We start from the raw sequence: 13,862 nt of genomic DNA on the forward strand, positions 1-13,862 counted from the left end.
TCCTTGCTGCAGATGGGTCAGCCACCACTAAGCCACACAACACACAACTTACTTGGCACCTAAAAATATTGCCTTGTGTTCTTCCTTTAAATAGAAAGGTCCCTCAGCTCAATCCATGCCAGGCCTCCGCCTTCTGGGTTCTGGGTGGGCGCCTGGGACTTCAGCCAGACTCAGCTGCCCCCGCTTTGAGCTGCCATGGCTCAGAGATGGAGCAGGGTCGTGGGGCGGCGTGAGTTGTCTTGGGCACTTGTGCCCTCTCGAGAGCTGGATGGGGTGACACAGGGTAGACTGGTGTTTGATTTGCCCAGGGTCCCAGAGCATTGTGTATCCAGATGGGCCCTATTTCAAAGCCCGGGGCACCCCCATGGCACAGATGAGAGACTAGCGTTCAGGATTGGGAGACCCTGTGACAATAGAAGGAGGCAAGGCATACTGATGTGCTTATAGGACCCTTGTCCAGGGATATCTGACCTCTTGAGGTGCCAGTGAGAGCTGGGAAGCCATAACCTATGAGTTATTAGCTCTGCCTGGCAGGAGAGATCTTGGGTTTAAGATTCTTTTCTTAGAGGAAGGACCAACCAGGGGCCCCTGGCAGTTGGGAGCCCTCCTTAATTCTGAGCCTCGAGGATGCCTTTATTCCCTTATTGGATCCAACTCCATGGTCAGTGTTTAGTGGGAAGAGCAGAAAGAGGTCCATGCAGGGCTGGTGGCACCTATGGCAGAGCACACAGTGGACCTACTATTCTCTGAAAGATGCCCAGGTGCCCGTGAGAAGGCCACCTCTGGGGACAGGGGTTGCTGGAGTTGGCTTTTCTTGCTTTGCACTATAATAAGGACAATGCAGGCTGTTGCCAACTGAATGTTTGTGTCCTTAGAGCTGGGTGATGGTCCCTCTAAAAGAGGCCTGAAAGACTTTCTCCACCCTTCCACCGTGTGGGGACACAGTGACGAGAGGTTACATATAGGAGGTTATAGCAGTCTAACAAACAGTCTATCTTAGTTGTTTTTGTCACCTTGACATAAGCCAAGAAAGTCACCCAGGAAGAGGGAACCCCAACTGAGAAAATGCCTCTGTAAGATTAGCCTATCAGTCAGTCTATAGGGACATTTTGTTGATTAATGTTAGATATGGGAAAGCTCAGTCCACTGTGGGCGGTGTCACCCCTAGGCAGGTGGTTCCAGACTGTATAATAAAGCAAGCTGAGCAAGCCATGGAGAGCAAGCCATGAAGAGACATTCCTTCATGGTATCTGCTTCAGTTCCTGCCTTGAGTTCCTGCTCTGGCTTCCCTCAGTGATAGAGTTCAAGCCAAATAAACCCTTTCTACGTTGCTTTTGTTCAAGGTGCTCAGCACAGCAATAGAAAGCAAACTGAGACACAGGCCTTCCCTGGACATGAAGCTTTGGACTTCACCCCAGTCCCCCCCCAGCCTCCAGAACCGAGAAAGAAATCCCTACGGTGGTTTGTTACAGAAACGAACTATTTAAGTCCTTTATTTGTTTATTTTAGTCTGTAGTCCCTGTGATCAGACATAGGGCCCTGTGCTTGTGCCACCGGGCTATCTTTCCAATCACAAATCCGTTTTTATATGAGAAAGACACAAGTAAAATAACACACTCTTTCCCCAGTCCCTTCCTGCCCTGCCCCTCCAAACCCGTTGTTACTGAGGGTGGGGGAGGAAGTTGGGGGAGGGGCAGACTACTAGAATTCTTTTTTTTCCATTGTTCTGTGGTTTACTCTCACATTTTCCAATAGTCTTCCTCCATTACCCCTTCATAATGCTTATTTTATTTTTTAAATTGTGTGTTCAGTTTATTTAAATTTAAATAATTAAATTTTAATTAAAAATAAAAAGGCGTAAATTAAATTAAGTTTATATATTTTTAAAAATTTAGTTTTAATTTTTGAATTAAAGAGTAAAGTGTCTGAGGCAGACAGGAGAAGGCATCAGATACTTCGGGGTTGGAATTACGGGTGGTGGGAAGCATGCTGGGAACTGAACTCCCTGCTCTGTTCTTCTGTAAGAACAGTGTATACTCTTAACTGCCGAGGCATTTCTCCAGCCCCGTATTTTCACTTTTGATGTCACCTAAACGTGTGCTCTCACGTAGAGATTCGGGTGCGATGTGATGCTTTTAACAGCTGGAACGGGGAACATCCTCCCTCCTTGGGAAGGATCTTTATTTTGGGAAGTCCGGGAATCTTTGGGACTATGGTCTGACCAGCAGAAGTGGGTTGCTGCTTGGGAGCCTTGAAGGTGGGATCTGCTTCTGCTTCTGGCCTCAGCTCTCTGCTTCTTGTCCCTCCAAGATGGCCTCCATCTCACACTTTTTTTTTCCTTTTTTTTCTCGAGACAGGGTTTCTCTGTGTAGCCTTGGCTGTCCTGGAACTCACTTTGTAGACCAGGCTGGCCTTGAACTCAGAAATCTGCCTGCCTCTGCCTCCTGAGTGCTGGGATTAAAGATGTGCGCCACCACTGCCCGACTTTTTATTTATTTTTATTTATTTATTTTTCCCATCGCACACTCTTGCCAGCCAGGGACTGCCCTGTTTCTACCACCATACCTTCCCTGCCTGCAAGCAGCTGAAACTGTGAGCCCAAACCAACCTTTCCACGAACAGTTTGCTGCTGTGGGGTATTCTCATCACAGTGGTAAGGAAGGTTTCCAATATGAGTCCTGACTCTGGAGCCAGGTTGCATGGGTTCGAGTCCAAGCTGTAATTTAGTGTGTCACCCGTGTGTTGTGTTTGCTCTGTCTACACCAGAAGGCTTGAGTGAAGATTAAGGAGATAAGGTTTTCTTTTGTTTTGTATGAGACAGTCTCATGTAGCCGAGGCTGGCCTTGAACTGCTAATCCTCCTGCCTCAGACTCCTAAGTGCTGGGATTGCCAGGCTGCTACGCTTGGCACTTTAGACAAGGTTTTTCTTTTAAAAGTTCATTTATTGTAGCAGAACTGGGGACTCATCCCAAGGCTCTACGCATGCCACAGTCCAGAAGACACCTCAGGAAGCACAGGCGTGGAACAGGTCACGTTGGCTGCGCTTTGGGGCTCCGTTTTTCCAATCTTCACCGCGCTATCCCTTCGTTTGACCCAGCTTATTCCATCCAAATGGAGGTCCTCATTTATTCATCCGATACTATTTGAGGAGAGCGGGGGCCGAGATTATTAAGGAAATCCTCGCTGTTCTCTTGTTTCGCCTACTGGAGCATCTTTTTCCTCCGTCCTTGTGACTTCTTTTTGCTCCTGAAGGGAACAGACCAGAGACTTAAAGGGCACACAAGCTATGAGTTCTCCTTCCAGGGTTTCTGCCACCCTTTTAGCCCAGGTCTCAGTTTGCTCATCTATGAGTCAGGCTCGGACAGCCCTGGAACCCAAGGCCAGGAGAACCAGCTCATCTCCAGCTACCCGGCTAGTGTGCGTGGGGATAAATAATTGCTCTTTAATGCCTCTTTGGGGTAGTTTGTTTCACATCAGTGACTGGGAGATGCAGTGTGTCAAGGATCCAGGTGAGCCTTGGGCATCAATAGGAATGCAACGTAGCCCTTCATATAAATCTGGTGAGATTAGGATGACCCAAAGATTCAATCTGTGGCGAGATTGCCTCTCACGATGGCTGTGAGGGAGGGCCAGGTGGGAGAGAGTATAATGGGGGGGGGTGGTGATCAAGCCGAGAAGGGCAGCTGGGAGCTGGGAGCCAGAGCAGGGGTAGGATGGGGGGAGGGAGGCTTCTGGAGAGAGGTCTGCGGCACAGCGGAGGAGGAGGAAGCAGGGGCGTGAGAAGGTAAGGCAGGGAGGAAGACTGGCCAGGGCTTATTGGACATCCTCAAAAAGGTCTATATTAGCCCCTCCCCCTACGCACACTGCCCAAGGCTTAAGAGGGAACAGAAAACGTTAAGAGCTGGAGAACGGGGACGAGTGTGGTGGGATGCTGTCTTCTTGGCATGCGTGGCTGCCCTGCCTATGACCTCACTGCAGCGGTGGTTCCTGTACAAGCCCTGTATAAGAGTAAGCTAACCAATGTGATCAGTCCACACTGTAGCAGGAAGCACCAACTGAACTCAGCAGGTTAAAAAATAATAGAAAGAAAAGGAAAAAAAAAAGAAAAGCTCAATACATGTCTGATAAGAGCCTCAAATTTTAGTTAAAAAATATCAAGAGACCAAAGGAAGAAATACTCTCAGCAAGTATTTGTTTACACTGTTTAAATAAAGATTTATTGTTCCAGTAAAGGCGTCCATCCCACGGGGGAAAATACCCTGAAGGACTGGTAAACATTACTCGTGACAATCTGACAGAGGCACAGCATCCCAGCCGACTGGCTATTTGTTGCGGCCTGCCCACAGTCCACAACACAAACGGTTCAACTGAGAATGGCAGTTCGAACTGAAAAGAGAGGAATCTAGACGGGGCGGAAGAAAGAATGGAGCCAAGACAACAAACATTCTGATCAAGGCTCAATTTTACTATTTCCAGACACTCAGTTATAAAGGAAGGGGGAGGGAACCCAATATCCCGCCAAGTAACTCAGGGTCCAGTAGCAGGATGAACACGTGTGTGCCTCCAGGCAGCAAAGGCAGGTTCCAGCAGTAGGCGTGGCAGGACGAATGAGCCGGTAGCTCCACCCTTGAGCAAGCAGGTTCCAGGCTGGGGGAAGGGAGGCCACATCTCCTCCCATTAGTTAACAAAGCAAACAAACAAACAAAAAAGGGGGTGGCCTGAGGCAGAAAAATTATCTATGTTCAATAGTTCTGCCTGAGTTCTTAGGGCTAAAGAAAAAACCTGTTTCCGTGGGATTCCCTAACTTTTCTAATGGTAAACTGTATTTGGCTAAGACTGTCTTTATTATCCTAGTAAACCACTAGCAACAGAATAGGCTCTGACTTTATAATGCTAATTAGTGCTGAATAGGTAGCTACCTGTTTGCATTTTAAGTAGGGCGTTGGAATCCTGGCTAAGTTTAACTAAACAAATTTAGAATAACACTGAGCTGATAATCCTCCGCAATTTTGGGTGACAGGCAGGGGAAACAGTGAGAAGGGGTAAGATCAGCTCTTTAGTACAAGGCCAGTTGGCTTTTTTATTTGTGTGGGAGGCAGTGAAGGGCTTGCCCTTACGACAGTAAGGTCTCCAACCTCTCTCCCCCCTATTAATTAAGTTTAAATAGGCAATGCTTAACAGAGGTGATCAAATGATTCTTTTCATCCATAGATGAGTGGGCCTTTAACCTTGACTTGGGTGGACATTGACCTGATTCCTCCTGTGAGCATTATAACAACTCACATCTGTGGCTCTTGGTATCTTTTGGGGAGGGGAGGCAGAGCCTTAAGTATTTTTGGTTTTTAGCTGGAGTCAGATACCAACCTCTTTCAAATCAGGTGTGTCGCACAGGGAACTCAGAAACGGTCAAGCTGGACCTTCCCTCCGCAGTAATCTCCTGCGCCAAGCGGTACCCATACTGTATTCATATGATTATGAATCAGTAGCGCAATTCTGAGTTATGCGCGGTCTCTATATGAGACTTGTCAACCTCAGATTTAGCAAGGCCTAGACAAAAATTATGTCAGTATTAACACCATTAATTTTGGTTAAAATAGGAGCTGAAAGTCTTTCCTCTTCATCTCTGTTATTCCCAATAGCCTGAGGAACTAAGGACACCTTGCAGAAACAGCAAGGGTGAAAAGCCAGAGGCCAGCTAAGGGACTAAGCCCATCTCTATCAAAATAAGAACTAATCTCTGTAAATATATAAGAAATTTCTACTTCCCTAGCTCTCCTGGTAAATCTAAATCTTATCTTAGACTGAAAACCACATGCTGGGATGTCCTTGGAAGGGAGATTAGCAGTACCACCTGTTTGCTCTTAGGGGAGGAGAACCGGAGAATGTAGATTGACCTGCTTGAGAAAAGGAAGAAATCTAAACAATGAGAGAGTAGCACTGTAAATTTTCTGTTTGGAGAAGTCAAGGTACTTTATTTAGATGCAAATTGTAAAACTAAAGCTAATCTCCGGCCTCCTGTAGGGGAATTGGCTCAGAGGAAAACAGTTTTTTGGGAGCTTCCACTCCCAGCTGAATTCTAAGCACAAGAGGAATTTTAGTCTTTAGAATGATACTTAGGAGAAGAGACAGAATCTGTGTTTACCTGACGAATTAATCTCTCTGGTAGCCACCGTGCTTCATCTTCATCTCGTGAAAAAACACAAACCGAGCCTCTTCCCCAGATTAGAACTGGATCTGGACCCTTCCATTTATTAGTCAGGGCGTCCTTCCATTTTACCAATGCATAAGAATTAGAAGTAACTGGGTGCCAGTGGCGTTCCGCTGCAGACTGACCTTTAATGTCAGTCTGCAAAAAGTTTAGGACAAATAAGGTGAAGGCAAGATGAGCCTTTGGTGACCTTGGGGGAAATGCTCTGAATTAACTTTGCTAGGTAATTTAGAATATAGGAATCTCTAATAATTGAACTGAATATTAGACCAGTCTAAGATTGAGTTAGAATGGCTGGTCACACTGAAGAAGAGTGAAAAATCATTATGACTCTATTAAATGACTAATTTTACTAAGTCTGAATATACAGTCTCTGATGTACTATTGCCATAAAGTTAAAAGGCTAGAAGCTAGTCTAAACTGGAAAAATGACAAGCAAGGATTTAAGGTAAACTTCCCTTGAGAAACATTAGTTAATAAAATACTTTCCACTTAGGAAACAATATATACTGAAAGATTAAAACTTTTGGCTTCTTGTAAAGAAGCAGAAACAATAAACATTTTTCTTACATAATGTAAAGCTATATTAGCCATACGTAGAGGCAAAATTTTCTAGTGATTACCAGTTTACTAGAAGCAAAAATCTTTAAATTTAAGCATTATTTTAAACATCTGAATAGATCTGTAACACTGTTAAAAAGAAATTTTCTTGAACACAGGGAAAAACTTTTTTAGGCATTGTTTGCAAAACAAAAGAAAGGGCCACAAGCTGCTCTGGGGCTGCCCAGAGCCCTGTATTGACTCAAAGGTAAAATACTTTTTAATCTGAGCATTAATCTTAAATTTGCAATCAAACTGCAAGCTGCAGTCAATGGAACAATGGCAGTTTTAACCATAATTTTTAAGTTTTTGTGCAAGGTTAGGATAATATCTACAACTTTGGGAAAGCAAAACCTATGTTTAAAACAATTTATCATTGTTAAAATCAATATTAGAAGCATTACTATCATATTACGAAGTTTGGATATCAATTAATACCTATGAATACCTATTAAAGCAAGCTTTAACGCTTTAATAAAGAGGCATTGCTTTATATCTTATCTTAAATTTTACTATTTAGGATAGGAACCACATTAATCATTATCTAAACTAGAAATATCTTAAGAGACTCAGCCTCTGAAGCTTAATCTCAAACTCTAACTTGCTTACCGTGTGTCCCTATGAGTAGCACCTCCCGAAGTGGTGACTATAGGTGAAGCGGGAGATTCGCAAGAGGACCAATTCTCATTAAGGTAATGGGCAATTCCTCTATCTGAGTGATTTTTGTTAAAATTCAGTCCATCATCAGAGTTTCCACATTTATCAATTTTTGAGTTAAGAAGATCTTTTTCTGAGGAGGCCTTCTCTGATAGGCACTCCTCCTGAGATACCACAAGCTCCGCCTGAGGGCGATTTAGCCCTGGAGAAGTTGCATCTTTTATAGCATCATTTACAAACGCCCAGAGACCTAGGTTAAAATTATCTGTCTGAGCGATATTCAGGGCCTCACCAACTTTCTCCCAGGTTCCACAATCTATCGTTTCTTCTTCTTTGAACCATGGACAACAGCTATCTATCTTATCTAAAAAAATTTCTTACTACTTGTACTTCAAGCCTTACTCCTCTGGCCTGAAGCAACTCCTGAAAACTAAAAACAACCGCCTGATCCATGACTTTAAACCCTTCCTTCTTCCACCTAAGCAGCTTTCTAAAAAGCTGCGGCACACCGCCTGTCTCCGTATCTAGTTCCGATTAACGAACTACTGACCCCAAGCAGAAACAGTGTTGGGTCAGCACTGATTCAAACTTGATTCGTATCCTACCGCATCCTCAGCAACACTTTACAAAACTGAAATTTTAGGCTAGCGCTAGCATGTGTACCTGTCCGTTGCTCCGATGCTCCTCCGATACGAAGATCCTTTCCTTTCTTGTGGAGCTCCACACAGCAGTCGTTTCTCTTAGCATCCCTCTGCCATTCTTCAGGTCCCAGTTCTGGCGCCAACTGTTGCGGCCTGCCCGCAGTCCACAACACAAACGGTTCAACTGAGAATGGCAGTTCGAACTGAAAAGAGAGGAATCTAGACGGGGCGGAAGAAAGAATGGAGCCAAGACAACAAACATTCTGATCAAGGCTCAATTTTACTATTTCCAGACACTCAGTTATAAAGGAAGGGGGAGGGAACCCAATATCCCGCCAAGTAACTCAGGGTCCAGTAGCAGGATGAACATGTGTGTGCCTCCAGGCAGCAAAGGCAGGTTCCAGCAGTAGGCGTGGCAGGACGAATGAGCCGGTAGCTCCACCCTTGAGCAAGCAGGTTCCAGGCTGGGGGAAGGGAGGCCACAGCTATTATTTTCGTGGAAGAATTATCAGAAAATATTGCAGTAGGAGCTGGAGAGGTAAACGTAGTGCCTAAGAGCACTGGCTGCTCTCTCAGAAGATATGAGTTCAACTCTCAGCACCCACATGACAGACAGCTCACAACCATCCATAACTCCCAGTTCCAGGGGATCTGGCACCAACTTCTGGCCTCTACCAGTACCAGGCACTCACACAATACACTTGTGGACTCGTAGGCAAAACATCCATTGATATAAAATAAAAATAAGTATATCCTTATAAACAAACAAACAAACAACAAAAACCATTGCAATAATGGTTATCGGAAGATCCCCTCTCCCCCTCTCCCCATCTCTTGGGATCTCAAAAAGCCCAAGCTGGTCTGGAACTCACTTTATAAAAGATTATAACATTGAACTTCTGACCTTCTTGCCTCTACCTCCCGAGTGCTGAGTTTACAGGTACATGCCAGCAAGGCCAGGTTTATGTGATGCTAGCTAAGAAGTCTAACAACTAGCTGCATGCCACAGAGTGACCATCTCTCTGTTAACATCTTCTCAGAGTCTTAAGAGCTCCTTTCAAGCCCGGTACCACTCAAAGCCTGGCATAAAGTTCCTGAGCCTTTTCTCTGAATGTTTGATAACGCTATACTGCAATCCCACATATTGCCAGCAGGTGTCACTATTCAACAGCGTGATCCTCCATCAGCACAGGCACAAAGGACAAATGGAGCCTAGCTTGTTTTACCTTGTGAGAGAGATGGCCTACATGTACTAATATGCCCGTGTTTGTTCTCTCCGTCTTGGTAGCACTTGCAACACTTTTGTGTCATGGATTGGTCTCACAAATCCTTGGGAATCTTTAAGCTCCTCAACCCCCCTTTTTGTTTCATGTTTGTTAAATAAGTGCACACGTGCATGAGAACATGCCTCTGCAAACCCTGGGAAACACGTAGAGCAGTTCTTTGGGTAACAAAACCAAATCGGCTGGGTAAAGTGCACCCCGCAACCGTTCGAGTTAAAATTCCAAACACTGTGCATATTCTCATTTACATACTCCTACTTCTCAGATCATGGGGGAGAGGCGTGGACTGGAGAGTCCCGAGAAGCTCCGATAACCGGCCTCGCAGAAATGAAAATATTCCAAAGAGACACTTTTATTTTTCAATTTGACTGTCAGACTATTGAAACAATGGACCCCAAAGAAATGGGAATTTCCCCAGGAATCTCATGCCGGCAGGAGAAAGGACTTTGGCTGGAGGGGGAATTTGTTGCTCAGAAAGATTTTACATAGTTCTAAGAACTCAGACCTCCCTATGGGATGCGGCTGCCGGACCATATTTTGACCGTAACTGCCTAGATACATGTATTCTTGGCCCCTATCTCACGTCACAACCCCACAGATGAACTTGTGGCATTTATGAGATCTCTCTTTCCAGTGTGACCACACCAGATATATCTTCTTTTTCTGCTTCTTTCCACTTTTAATTTGGCTCCCTTAGTAGGCTTCTTTTTTTTTTTTTTTTTTAGTTTTTTCGAGACAGGGTTTCTCTGTATAGCCCTGGCTGTCCTGGAATTCACTCTGTAGACCAGGCTGGCCTTGAACTCAGAAATCTGCCTGCCTCTGCCTCCCTAGTGCTGGGATTAACTTAGTAGGCTTCTTGAGGATAGCTGACCCAACCTGATTTGAACTCATGTTGTAACCCCTCATTCGACAACATGCCCAGACCAGCTAGCCTGGTGTATGCAGCAGTGAGCACCAAGGACCAGTGCCTGAGGTTGTCATGACCTCCGTAGGCACGCTGCTGTATCCACATGTACATTGCATATACTGACATGCACACAAAATTAACTTCAAACAAATTGAGTCTCTGCAGGTTAAGTATCTTGGTCAAGGACACTCAGTGGGTGAACAAAGGTTCTGGGGTTTACACTAGGCTGGTCTTATTGCAAGGGGCCTCAGAGAAGACAAGGGCCCTGTACCCTTTAAAGAATGGCAGGATTCTTCCCTGTGGGCCCCAACTGTCCAAGACACCTCTAGCTAGACCTCAAACTAACATCAGAGAGAGAGCAATTCTGTGAGGGAGGGCTTGTTCCCTAATCATCTAATCTTATCATTTTCTGAAGGTTAGAGAAGTGAGTGAGCAAATCATATCAAGAGAACCCATGATGTACAAGATGTGGGCGTGGGGTCTGGGGACATCGTGAGCAGAACTGGGAGTCCGGAGCCTCCTCCTCCCCTGGGGCCTGATTTGACTCAGGCTTAAGCAATCATCAGCTGACCTTTCGATCGTATTTATCAGCTGCTGTTATACTATTGCGAGCTAATGACTTTTCAACAAATAGGATCACGCCCCTTCCCCTCACATTCCGGCTTTGAGAACTCTTTCACAGTGCTCTGGTTCATCAAAGTCGCTGCTGTATGACTAACGGAGATTTACTAGCCCACCTTCCCGGTGTCCCAGGGATAAGAACGATGACTGTCAGGTAAGCTTAGATATTCAGACCATCAAGATCCATTTACCCAACAGGGTCAGAACTCAGGAGTTCAGGCTCAGTGCTGATAGAGAAATATTCAAGCCTTTTGAGAGCTGTCTTTCTTGGGGTCAAAGCTAAGAGGACCCAAATGGACAGCTGCCATTCTTTTTTTTTAATTAATTAACTTATTTATTATATATAAGTACACTGTAGCTGTCTTCAGAAACCCCAGAAAAGGACATCAGATCTCATTACGGATGGTTGTGAGCCACCATGTGGTTGCTAGGACTTGAACTCAGGACCTTTGGAAGAGCAGTCAGTGCTCTTAACCGCTGAGCCATCTCTCCAGCCCCCGACAGCTGCCATTCTAACCATTTGAAACAGCTTCCATCTGTTCTGGACGCTTTCCCCCCAGGCAAAAGACAAGTCTTAGAAGAGAGTACGTAGTCCCAGGTGTAGTGCTGCAGTACCTGCCCTGTGAGGTGACCACACCTGATTAGGGACACGTACTTCTCGCTCAACATATGGAACATGCTCTCCTTCCAAGCTATATGGGTCAGTGGCTGCCGTGCTCACAGGGAATGCTTCAAATTCCCAGACTTTGAAGAGACTAACAAGAGGGAGTCACCCCCCTGAGTCACCGGAAAGGCTGCCTGCTCGAAGAGCCAATAGCGCCCCGGAGAGGCCGCTTTCCCCACTCAGACCCACCTTGTCCATAGCAGTCTAGAAGCTTCTGTGTTTTCAAACAAAATTGGCAACAGTGAGATGGTTGGAATCTACACAGTAGCCTCTGGCCCTTCGGGTCTTTACAGTGAGTGATTAAATAACTCCAGCGGCCACAGTGTTTATAGCAACTTCTCTAGCATCCCTCCCCACCTATGGGTGAGGAGTGGGAAGGTCTTAGGGGGATATCGCCAAGATGGGAGTGAAAATTCCCTCAGTCACCTGTGACTACTCTCTTCTGTAATGACGGGAAAGGAAAATCCCTTTCAGACTAGAGCTTCTAACGGTGTACTTTTAATGTGAAGTCCCTGGTCGCTTGTGCCATCCTAAGCTCATTGTCTAGGTACTGTGGACGCCTATGCGACCAGGACCTCGGGTTCTTGAAGTTTTGAGTTGCCTGTCTGTCTCCATGAGCGCGGAAACAGTAAGTATAGAGCAGCCGGATTACACATGGACTCATAGACAGTTCCTTTGCACGGCAGCATTACAGAACCTTAACCCGGAGTTTCAAACGAGTTAAGCAAGATCTTGCTCCTGTGATTACTGCTATAACCTCACCCTGCCAAACATTTTTTTCCCCTAAAGAATGAACTTCAGCTCCTCAATACAGTGCTGGACACTACCGCAGCCCCCGCGCAGGTTTTCTGTTATTATGATCCCGGCCTTAGGTCCAGCCTTTCCTAAAAACTTCTCCAGAGGAATCAAAGCTCTTGCTGCAGAGGCCAGGGCAGAGCGATGTATGTCTGGGCCTACAGCACTTCTGCAAGAAGGTGGTATCGGGCTGCTACAGAGTTCGCAAAGGCACAAGCCGGCCCTGCCTCTGAGACCTGCGCGCTCTGTGCTCTCGGGCGACCCGCGGCGCTCAACCCTAGGAAACCCAACGCTCCGTCGGAAAGTAGAGGGGCGTGGCAGGGAAAGGGGCGTGGTGTAGGGCGGGGCTAAGCGGGAAAGCGGGGAGGGGAGGGCCGTGAGGAGCGCCAGGCAGAAGGGAGGGCTGCGATAAAGGGCGTGACCTGAGGCGGGGCGTGGTGAAGGAGCGTGACATGGGGCGTGGCAGGGCAAATGGAGGCGGGGTGGAGCGTACAAGCCCCGCCCACGGCGCGTCCTTCTTTTTTCTCCGCCCTCCCACTTTAGAGAGGTCGGTGGCTTTTTCTTCTCAGCGCACGAGTCGCGCTCGAGCGGCCCGCGCGCTTGCTGCAGGAACCAGCTCCAGGCGCTGGCGCCGGGGCCGCGGGGAGGAAGCGACTTCGCTCTCTGCAGCGGGCGCGGCCCTGGGCACCGCGAGCCTCCGGAGCTCCAAAAGCTGCGGCCTCTCTGTGCGCGGTAGGCAGCGCGGGACACCGAAGACCCGTTGGGTGGGCGCGCGTTCGGGGACCACCACGCTGAGAGAACTGAGCGGGTGGGCGCGGGGCAGAGCGTGGGCATAGGGTGGGCACCCGGCGTGGAGCCATGATCGATCTTGGGTCCCCGGAGAGGGTCCGGGCGCCGCCCAGTGCGCTGCCGCTTCTGCTGCAGAGGGACGGCTCTTGGAGGCTCTGGGGTCCCACCTGCGGGGGCGGCATTGGGCGGGGACCTCAGTGGAGCGGGGACTGTCGCTCCCTAGGATGAGCCTAGGCTGCAAACCGAGAAAGAGGCCTGGGGCTCTCCGTAGTCCCGGGGCGCCTTAGGGTTCTGATTGTTGAGGGGGACTCCCATCGCCAAAGTCGAGGGGACCCCTTCTGCTTCATGCATCGCGACCCTGCTGAGTTAAGTTAGTTTCGCTTTTCCCGCCAGTCCGGGCTCTGATTTGTAGCGGTCCTAGTCCCCCTTCCCGATCCGCCCCCGTAGCGCCTCTCTCTGGGAGACGGCCTGGTGACACTGCGCGCGGCGCCAGCCACCCCGGAGCCGCCGATGCTTCTCGGGGCAACCGAGGTTATGTCAGGAAATCGATGGAAACAGAGAAACAAGAGCAGCCTGAATCGGCTGGTAGAGCAGAGGATGGGTTGTCCCGCGCCTGACGAGTGTGCGAGGACTTGCTAATTTCCAAGTTTAAGGATGTGCCATGGCAAAGACTGAATGTTCACAAATGGTGCCTGTG

General features: G+C 47.4%; 1 protein-coding gene across 1 annotated transcript in view; it reads left to right on the top strand.

Annotated features, from left to right (window-relative positions):
• Positions 1–12,950: 12,950 nt before the first annotated feature.
• Spsb1 (splA/ryanodine receptor domain and SOCS box containing 1) overlaps positions 12,951–13,862 on the top strand; it is a 57,492-nt gene continuing 56,580 nt past the window's right edge. The window contains exon 1 of the mRNA XM_029476586.2: positions 12,951–13,108. The gene's annotated coding sequence lies outside the window, so the exon portion shown is untranslated. The remainder of the gene's footprint in view (positions 13,109–13,862) is intronic.

This window comes from Mus caroli, unplaced genomic scaffold (assembly GCF_978045245.1).
Source record: "Mus caroli unplaced genomic scaffold, Mus_caroli_1 scaffold_6, whole genome shotgun sequence".
Lineage (NCBI taxonomy): Eukaryota > Metazoa > Chordata > Mammalia > Rodentia > Muridae > Mus > Mus caroli.